This window comes from Puma concolor, chromosome B3, assembly GCF_028749965.1.
Source record: "Puma concolor isolate L17-30 chromosome B3, mPumCon1.1.hap2, whole genome shotgun sequence".
Taxonomy (NCBI): domain Eukaryota; kingdom Metazoa; phylum Chordata; class Mammalia; order Carnivora; family Felidae; genus Puma; species Puma concolor.
This window is the reverse complement of record NC_141672.1, coordinates 58,938,487-58,948,445: the sequence shown is the minus strand read 5'-3', so window position 1 is coordinate 58,948,445 and position 9,959 is coordinate 58,938,487. Positions and strand designations below refer to the sequence as shown.

The 9,959-nt window shown below is 35.7% G+C and overlaps 1 long non-coding RNA gene across 1 annotated transcript; it reads right to left on the bottom strand.

Annotated features, from left to right (window-relative positions):
• Positions 1-385: 385 nt before the first annotated feature.
• On the bottom strand, positions 386-9,584 carry LOC112856323 (uncharacterized). The gene is made up of 3 exons (XR_003223079.2): positions 9,333-9,584; positions 6,599-6,678; positions 386-654 (listed from the first exon to the last, which is right to left on the bottom strand). It is a non-coding gene; the product is annotated as an uncharacterized LOC112856323 (long non-coding RNA).
• Between the last annotated feature and the right edge of the window lie 375 nt (positions 9,585-9,959).

The window sequence follows — 9,959 nt, the reverse complement described above, 5'->3', positions numbered from 1 at the left end:
TAATATGTAATTAAATACCATAGTATTCAACTTTTCAAGTACAAAGCAGTGTTTATTTAGTGTATTCACAAAGATGTACAACCATGACCACTATCTATTTTCAGAACATTTTATATTTAATTTTTTTAATGTTTATTTTAATTTTTGAGAGAGAGAGATCATAAGGTGGGCAAGGGCAGAGAGAGGGGAAAGAAAGTTGGTCCCTCAACCAACTGAGCCACCAAGTGCCCCGAATATTTTCTGCTTGTATAAATTTTTGTGTATATTCTTTGGAGGAATAGCTATTCAGATTTTTGCCCACTTTAAAATTTGGTTATTGGTCTTTTCATTGTAGAGTTGTAGGAATTCTTTCTTTTTTAAAAATTTTATTTGTTTATTTGGAGAGAGAGAGAGAGAGAAGAGCAGGAGCAGGGGAGGGGCGCAGGGGAGGGGCAGAGACAAAGGGAAAGAGAGTTCTAAGCAGGCTCTGTGCTGCCAGTTTGAACTCACAAACCATGAAATCATGACCTGCGCTGAAACCAAGAGTTGAAAGCTTAATTTTCTGAGCCACCCAGGCACCCTGAGATCTCTTCCTTCTTGATGTGACATGTAACTTGAAGTCTGGATCCACTGAAACCATTTTCTTCTTTGAGGGAGGCCAGTTGGAGGAGGAAGCTGACATGGAGAGGAAAGAATAGTTGATATAAGCAAAAAGTGATTGAACAAGAAACCTTGATATCAGGAATAAAAAAAAAGTCTTTGGCTATCCTTTGCTCTTTTAGCTGGTTTTAGTTGCATTATCATGTAACCAACTTTTGAAGGTAGCGGATACATAAATCACACAGGATTGTTATTTTTTTATATAAACAACATATGTATACTTAAGAACATATCATATATCCATTATCTACATAAAACCTCTACCCTGACTGATAAACTTTGGCTAGGTTAAGAAGAGGAGTTCTATATCAAATTTATAGTTGAGTTTCACACATCTTTAATTCTAATATAGATCAAGTTTCCACCAATAAAAAATAACATGCACTTGTATTAGTCAACAACACTGTAAATAAATGATTTAGAGTTGCATGGCACTTATCTAGGTCCAAGGACTATTAATCTGGTTGAAGAAATATCTAAGAATTTTTTTTCGAGGGCAAATTTTTTTTATACTTATGTAACTAATATATAAATACTATTTCATACTAGCATATCTGTGACCAAGACCCAATTCACAAATTCTTTGTTGTTTTTCTTTCATGTATCAATGTGTTTGCACTGATTTATAGGTATTTTGATATAAATATTAATGTGTCTTATAAAATCATAATTATATTAAATGAGATACATATGTCATTATTTGCTTTTACTCAAAATACACACATAGACACTGATTCGTTAGGATCTTCTGTTTTTTTAAAAGTAAGCTAAAAGAAACACAATATGGTTACAGTCATTTAAACTGAATATTCTTTTATTATACTGTAAGTGAAGCTTCTCTACATCAGTATCTCTCAAGCTAGAGAGAAAAGAAAAATGTTTACAGGTTTTCAGTTTATAAAGAAGTCTACATAAAAATTGAGTTTAAGTGCTACTTAACTAAAATGATTTGAAGTGTTGGTGAGATTACAAATCATTCTCTGCTTTGGAGGATTTTCATTTGTTTGCTTGAACTATGTAATTGTTCAATGTCATTTACTTATTGGTTTAACAAAAATTTATATCACATTTACTCTGTAAAGATCGCAGACGTAGAAACTAGAAGTGCAGAGTGACCTAGGACATGAGTCCCTACTTTCAAAGGACTTATATTCTCCCCTTGCTGGAATGCTGTGAACTTTCCCAAGTTTATGATTATCAGTCACCACGCTACTGCTTTATTTCTAAATGATAATTTTTCCTTCTACCCTCTGGTCTTTTAGCCTGTGGTCAAATTGTCTACCATCTGTACAACTGTCTCTGATTACATCTTTCTTGCATTATAGAAATTATAACCATATTAGTGGAAGTTAAAATGTATTAAATTTTTAAAAATTATGCACATTTTAATATTATGATTGCACATGACATGGCTTTACTTACAAGGTAGAAAAATACATCTCTCACTAATTTTGGAGATTTAGCTAAATTTTTTATAATGACGTTAATTTATATATTTACTGATATAATACATATTAAAGAGCTACTATGTGATAAGCACTGCTAACTTTAAGCAAGTCTATTGACTATTGAGAATTTTCTTTAAAAATCTAATCAAAGAGGAAAATACATAATTTTGGAAACGAAATAGTACAGAGATAATGACTTGCCCAAAGGAAGAGTCAGTTTGCATTGTACCAATATTTCACACAGGGCTAGAAAGTCTTATCTTGGTAAAACCACATGCATTGTGCATTTTTTTCCTCTGGCTTAAATGTATTCTTTGATATTTTATGAATTAGTTTAGAAGGGCTTTGAAAAGATGTATTTTAGAAAACATATTTTCCCTCTGTGGTTTCTCAAGATTTTGGTTTTTTATAAAAAATATAGTTTCTAAACACATGTCAAGGAAATGCTGTTCATTGTTCTATTTTATATATGTCAATATTATCAGCATGAATGTATTGATGATAATAGGTATCCAGAATATAATGCTTTATACACAATTCAGGTCATTTGAATATTTATATTATTACTGGAAACATTTTAGCTAATAGTTTTAGTTTTAGGTTATGATTATGGTTTGGTGTATGGAAGCCAATATGTACTTATAATTGACATTAAATTTGGACTGACTAAAATAGTACCAAAAATAATGAAAATTTTGAATCACACTACTTACAGAAAAGCGTTCACCATATAGATATATAAAGTACACATATTCATATTCTCACCACCTTGACACTAATGTTTGAAATTTTCATGGACCTTCCCTCTTCTTTCTTATAAAAATGAAATATATAATACATAGTGCTATATCTTCTTTTTATTTATTACAGCTTGATGACTGAAGAGTTATTCTTCAGTGCTCCAAGACATGGTTTTCTTGGCTGCAGAAGATTATTTTATATGGATACATTGTAATTTTGATATTATTGTCAAATTTAGGACAATTATGTTGTTTCCAACTTATTCTCCAAGGTAAAGAGCTATGTTGTGAACAATCTATATGTCAGCCCTTAGAGAATGACTATATTTTGCTTTTACATAAAAGAAATTAGAAATAAATATACCTATGTATTGATCATGAAACATATTAACAAATTACTCACCAGAAAGTTGTACTAATTTACAAATGGCACTCACCATATCAATGTATTAGTTGGGAAAAACCAAAGACGTATTAAAATATAACCTGAAATTTTTCTCGTGCAAAAAATTAAACATTTATTTATGAGTATTCATTTCTGTGGGGCCACTTTCATTTAATCAATCATTAAGGACTGAGTTTCTTCCTCTTTGGCATCTGTATCAAGAAAGCTGGGGGTGTCTGGGGCTGTCGGTTAAATATCCGACTTCGGCTCAGGTCATGATCTCATGGTTCGGTTCGTGGGTTTGAGCCCCATGTCAGGCTCTCTGCTGACTGCTCAGAGCCTGGAGCCTGCTTTGGATTCTGTGTCTCCCTCTCTCTCTTCTCCTCCCCCACCCATGCTGTCTCTCTCTCTTTCTATCTCAAAAATAAATATTAAAAAAAATTAAAAAAAAAAAAAAACCCAGAAAGCTGGAGCTAGAAGAAACAATGACTGCTTCAAACGCCTTAGTCTAGAAGACATCATTTCCACTCACATTCCTTTTCCATGAATCAAACATATGGTTACAAGAGGTCTGGGACATTTTGTTTCAAGCTGCTTCCAACCTACAAACTGCATACCATGGAAGGGAAAAGCTAATCGTTTTGCTCTGGTCCATCTCTGGGCACCATTTGACCTACAGAGGACATACCTACATGCTTTCCACCTGTTTCCCAGGGAAAACAACCTAAATTTACATCCTCGTATTTCATCAAGCTCAAAATCCAGGTTTACTGCCTGATGCACAGCCCTCTGCACATGGGTACATATGGTTCCTTTGGTCTAGCAGTTCTTCCAAGTTGGAGGTTACATTCACTTCAAGAGGTCATTCAGTTTTTCACTCTGACCCTTAAATACCTGTGCATTTTCTGACACAAAATGAGTGCCTTTTTTTTTTTTAACATTAACCATGCTAACACTAGGTTAAATTATGAATTCATTAATGCATTAGCTTATTTAATTATCAAAAGATAATTCCTGTGGGGTGCCTGGATGGCTCAGTCGGTTAAGCTTTTGACTCTTGATTTTGGATCAGGCCATGATCTCAGGGTTCATGAGATTGAGCCCCATGCCAGACTCTGTGCTGACAGTGTAGAGCCTGCTTGGGATTTTTTCTCTCTCTGCAAGTCCCCACTTTCTCTCTCTTTCTCTCTCTCTCTCTCTCCAAATAAGTAAATAAACTTAAAAAATAATTCTGGCATATTTCAATTTATGGTTATTTGTTTTTAAGTGAATATATTAGGATATTGGTCAATTTTTATTAACATTTTTTAAGAATTGTATTAATCCTGGTCTTTATTAATTCTAAAGGCAGAACTTTCATAATCCTTCTTATAATAACTTGTCACTTAGATTTCCATCGATTGTTTTTTTCAAAAATATATTTTAATAATATTAATTGTTTTTTATAAAATAAACTCAGCAGAAACAACTAATTAGCTTTATGCTATGACATCGAACTCTTACTGTTATCCCCTTCCACTGGGGACTATGGGCTACCCAAATGGATATTGGAAAATTTTAACTTGCCCCCGTAGTCTATTATTCTTGTAGTTCGTGATGACTTACCTGAATCCACAGAATACTTTTCTAAATATGTCAGAATTATTTCCCAAATTCTAACCATATAATCTCCTATTTATTTTATATTTTAACATGTATTTTGATGTTGCAACATTCATTATGAAAATGCAGTGTACTCGAGGTAGTTAAGACAGGAGAAAATGCCCTCCTCAAAGTCCTCCATTAGCTTGCCATTGCAAAATCAATGTATTAGGAATAATCTGGACACCCTCTGCCTTATATCACAATGCCACTTGTCTTGGTCCATTGAGGCTGGTATAACAGAATACCATAGACTGGGTGGCTTATAAACAACAGGAATTTATTTCTCATAGTTCTGGAGGCTGGAAGTCTAAGATCAGATTGCCAGCATGGTTTGGTGTTGGTGACAACCTTGTTTAGGTGCACCCTGCTGTCGTCTTGAAGTGTCCTTACCTGGTGAAAGTGGTAACAGAGCTCTCTGTGATCTCCTTTAAAAGAGCATTAATCTCATTCTTGAGCACTCCACCCTCAGGATCTAGTCACCCTCCAAAGGTCCCACCTCCTAATACCATAACATTGGGGATAAGATTTCAGCATATGAATTTTGTGGGGGGACACAAACATTCAGGCCATAGCACCATTCATACCTAACTATACTGTAACCACATGGACTTTCCTATACTTCCTCACATACAATGATTTCTTTATCTCTGCCCCTGTTTATACACTTCCATTTGCCTGGAATATTCCTCTTGCCTGTTATTGCTTGAAGAGGCCTTTTGCGATCCGCAGACCCCAGAGATTTCCCTTGTACACTTGTACTTTTTCTCCATATCACTTACAAAAGTATGCATTGGTTTTCCACACTGTCAATTACTGGGTGGCTCAAAACAACAAATTTATTATTTCACAGTTCTCAAGCCTAGAGTTCTGAAGTTAATGTGTCTGCAGGATGAAGCTTCCTTGGAAACTTTGAGAGAAGAAGGAGAATCCATGATTGTCTCTTGTAGCTTCTGGTATTTTCCAGCAATCCTTGGTGTTTTTTGGAGTGTAGATGCATCACTCCAAATTCTAAGTCAGCGGTTATGTGGCCATCCTCTCTTGTGTGTCTCTGCCTCTGTCTCTTCTCTTCTAAGGGACCAAGTCATTTTGGATTAGGGCTCACTCTAATTCAGTATGGCTTCATCTTAATTATATCTGCAATGACTCTATCTCCAAATAATCTCATATTCACAGGTACAGGGGATTAGGATTTCAACATATTTTGCGGAGGGATACAATTTAACCCATGACAGTGTGTAATTATATTTTTCAAGGCTGACAATTTTCCTTTTTTAAAAAAATATTTTTAATGTTTATTTATTTTTGAGAGAGACAGAGACAGAGGGTGAGTGGGGGAGGGGCAGAGAGAGAAGGAGACACAGCATCCAAAGCAGGCTCCAGGCTCCAGGTCTGAGCTGTCAGCACAGAGCCTGCTGCAGGGCTCGGACCCACAAACCATGAGATCATAACCTGAGCCAAAGTCAGACACTTAACCGACTGAGCCATCCAGGCACCCCAAGGCTGACAGTTTTTCTAATAATTGGCTCCTTAATGGGCAGGAACGTTTGTTCTATTCTCATTCCATCTCCCATGCCCAGAACAAGTTCCCATGCTTAGCATGCAGCCTTGCACATAAGAGATGTTCAATAGATGGTTAAATAAATGAATGTTATTTTTACTTTCTACCAACCTTGGAAAATCTCCCTAGAATTATATTCTAAGGCCAAGGTTAAAACTTCTGTCCATAGTTTATCACCGCTTACCTTCTAAGAATTCCTTTTTTGCAATTCTTCTTTTTTTTCTTCTATATAACGACTTTCTTTTCCTCTATTAAGTTCTTCCCCTGGAATACAAATATAGCCTAAAATTTATTATATTTTAAAATAATTTATAATTACTCTGATCAGTTTCATTCCAATGGGAAGGATAATTTTTTTGTTGTTGTAGCTCAGTAAATCAAATATAGGAAAACTCTATCTATTCATAGATATCTTCCTTTCTTAGATGATATAAAGCACTTGGTTGCCATTTTGTAAGAGAATAGGGAATTTTCATCACTTCTCCAGTAATTACTTGCTTTAGTATTATAAAATTTACACCTCATGCTTGGATTTTATACATATATGTATATATACACAATGAATATCTGTTGCAATGCTGAATCTACAGTGATCTGTTTGGCAGATTATGTGACAATTAAACCTAATGTTTTAGTCTCAAAACTGCAATTGTGAGGCAAAATTATGACAACATGATCAACTTTTGCATGCACAGAAGCAAAGACAACTATGGCATGACAGCCATTCAAGCTGCAGTAATTGTAAGATGACATCACTTAAAACCACAACTCAATTTCAGAAGCATTAAAATGTAGATAGCATGCCTCTTAAAATTGATTAAATGCAGTCAAGTATAGATAGATGAAATATAATGAATTTCTAGAGAGAAAGGTATAAAGAATAGAGAAGTACATTTTAAATTCATGATTTGAAAATTTGGCTTACTTTAGGAGAGAGAATACTTTAATATCCTCCAACTAGTTACTTGGGTGTGGTGCAATTTTTTTGAGAGATAGTGCAAGTGGGGGAAAGGAGCAGAGGGAGAGAGGCAGACAGAGAGAGAGAGAGAGAGAGAAAGAGGGAGGGAGGGAATCTTAAGCAGGCTACACACTCAGTGCAGAGTCCAACACAGGGCCCAATCCCACAATTCTGAGATCATGACCTGAGCCAACATCAAGAGTCTGATGCTCAACTCACTGAGCCACCCAGCCACCCCTTGCTGTGGTGACATTTAGAATGTAGTAGAAAGAGAAGACTAAAACATGTATAAAAAAAAATGCATATGTCACTTTGAAATTGAGGCACAATAAATATAAAGCTCATAAATTACAACTTGAAAGTTTAAAAATGGAAAATAAAAATATACAATTATAAGAAATATGAGGAAAATACGTGAAGTGGGTTAAATTCGAGTAGCTTTCAAATTGTAAATGTCAAGATCTCAAGGCCATGGAACACTTGGGTGTCTGCCATTATGACCTAAAAATTAAGTGTGTAATTCATTTTTGGTCAGCAGGAATTCATAAAAGGAGGATTGTAGTAAGTACAATCAAATTTCTTTTAGGAGCAGCAATACAAAATTGACAGAAGGTGGTTCTTGATATAATTTTATGACCTTTAAAAAGGCCTTTGTTGCTATGTTTTACAAAGGACTATAGTATAATGGAAGAAAGTATGGCCTTGAAGACAAGCCACTTGAATCCATAAAAAAGATGATTTTTCTATCAAAGGAAATGGTACTAATCGAAAAGGTTTGGGACTGAAGAGAATATTTGGGAACTTAAAAAAAAATCAAAACCCTAATTATTGCCTTTGCTTTAACTGGACAATAATTTAAGAGAAATATCATAAACAAATGTAGGACATGTATGTCCCTTACAGGCCTTGCATGCTGGGTCAAATGCAATTTAAGCATTCATAAAATGTTGTAATTCATTAAAGTTTCAATTAAGTTAAATTCATTAAATTAAGAACTAAATGATGTAACTGACATGACATATACAAGCATTCCATATTGGAAATGCGTATTTTATTTTCATAGATATATGCTCTCGACACATAGGATACACCATTATAAGAATGACACATAAACTATTTGTCAATTCACAACAAATAATCAAATTTATGGGGAAATTTGGCTGAACAAATATATCTGTATATACATAAAAATGATTTTCAGCTCTGCTCATAAGAAAACAACGAAAGAAAAATAAAAACTCATAAAGAGCCAATTTGAAATCAAATTATCCATCTGACGGGGCGCCTGGGTGGCGCAGTCGGTTAAGCGTCCGACTTCAGCCAGGTCACGATCTCGCGGTCCGGGAGTTCGAGCCCCGCGTCAGGCCCTGGGCTGATGGCTCAGAGCCTGGAGCCTGTTTCCGATTCTGTGTCTCCCTCTCTCTCTGCCCCTCCCCCGTTCATGCTCTGTCTCTCTCTGTCCTAAAAATAAATAAACGTTGGAAAAAAACAAATTATCCATCTGAGCTAAAGCAGTAACCCTCCTCCTACCCCCAGAAGCTGTTGGACTTAGTGTTCTACCAGGTCATTTTCATGTGTTAATTAATTGATTTTAATGTTCTGTAATTTATATGTGGTAAAAGCACAGATCTGAAGTGTACAGTTTTATGAGTTTGGTATATTAGAAAAATGGCTGCAAATTATTCCTCTCCCTGTAACCAAGCCTTTTGCAAATATGGTCTTACATTGACGCTGGGCTGGCCTTGGGATATTGCAACATGAGATGCAAGTAGAGCTTTGAAAAGTGCTTTCACCTGGGATTTGCTTGTTTGCTGCCTGTGGGAATCTTCAAACCACAACTGTGAGAGTTGTGACTTTTGTTAAATTAACATTTGTTAAGTAGAGCCCCAGGTGTCAGATGGTGAACGCGGGATCAACAAAGACCACAAGGAAAAATTAAATAGAGAAGTATATTACTCACAGGTCCTGGTTGAAGTATGTGGATGCCTGCAGGGGCCACTTAGAAGTTCAAGACGGGGTGCAGGCAGAGAATGAACAGCATGACCTGGGACATATGTCTTTATTAGCATCTGAGAGTGGAATGCTTTCAGCTTTTGTGGGTGGACTAAGGCCAGATTGTCAATTCCAACCAAGAAGAGTGGAGTTTGGCAAGTTCCAAGAGGGTCCTATTTAAAGGACGAACAAAGAGAAGGTGCTGGGGTGTGGTCATCACTAGGGAATTAGAGAAGTCACATCAGGAAGTGACTTGTAACTTTGTAGGCTGTTATCAGAGGCAGCAATATAATGGAATGGTTTAGTTAAACTCTTAGCAATGAGTCTAGCCTGTTGGATGATGATCAACATGTGGTCAAGCCATCTCCTTTGCTCTGGTTGAAACCTAACCAACCACCAGATATGTGAATGTTGTCATCTTAGACATTCAGTTTGAGCCAGGACTCCAGCTGACCTCAAGTACTGGTTGATCCATATCATAACTTCCATGGTGACATACCGATAGATGGCTTCATAAGTGTGTCATTGTACAGGTCTCTGTGATGGTAAAAGCTTAAGAATCTTATACTTGGAGTTTAGTATTTTGTCATTGCTG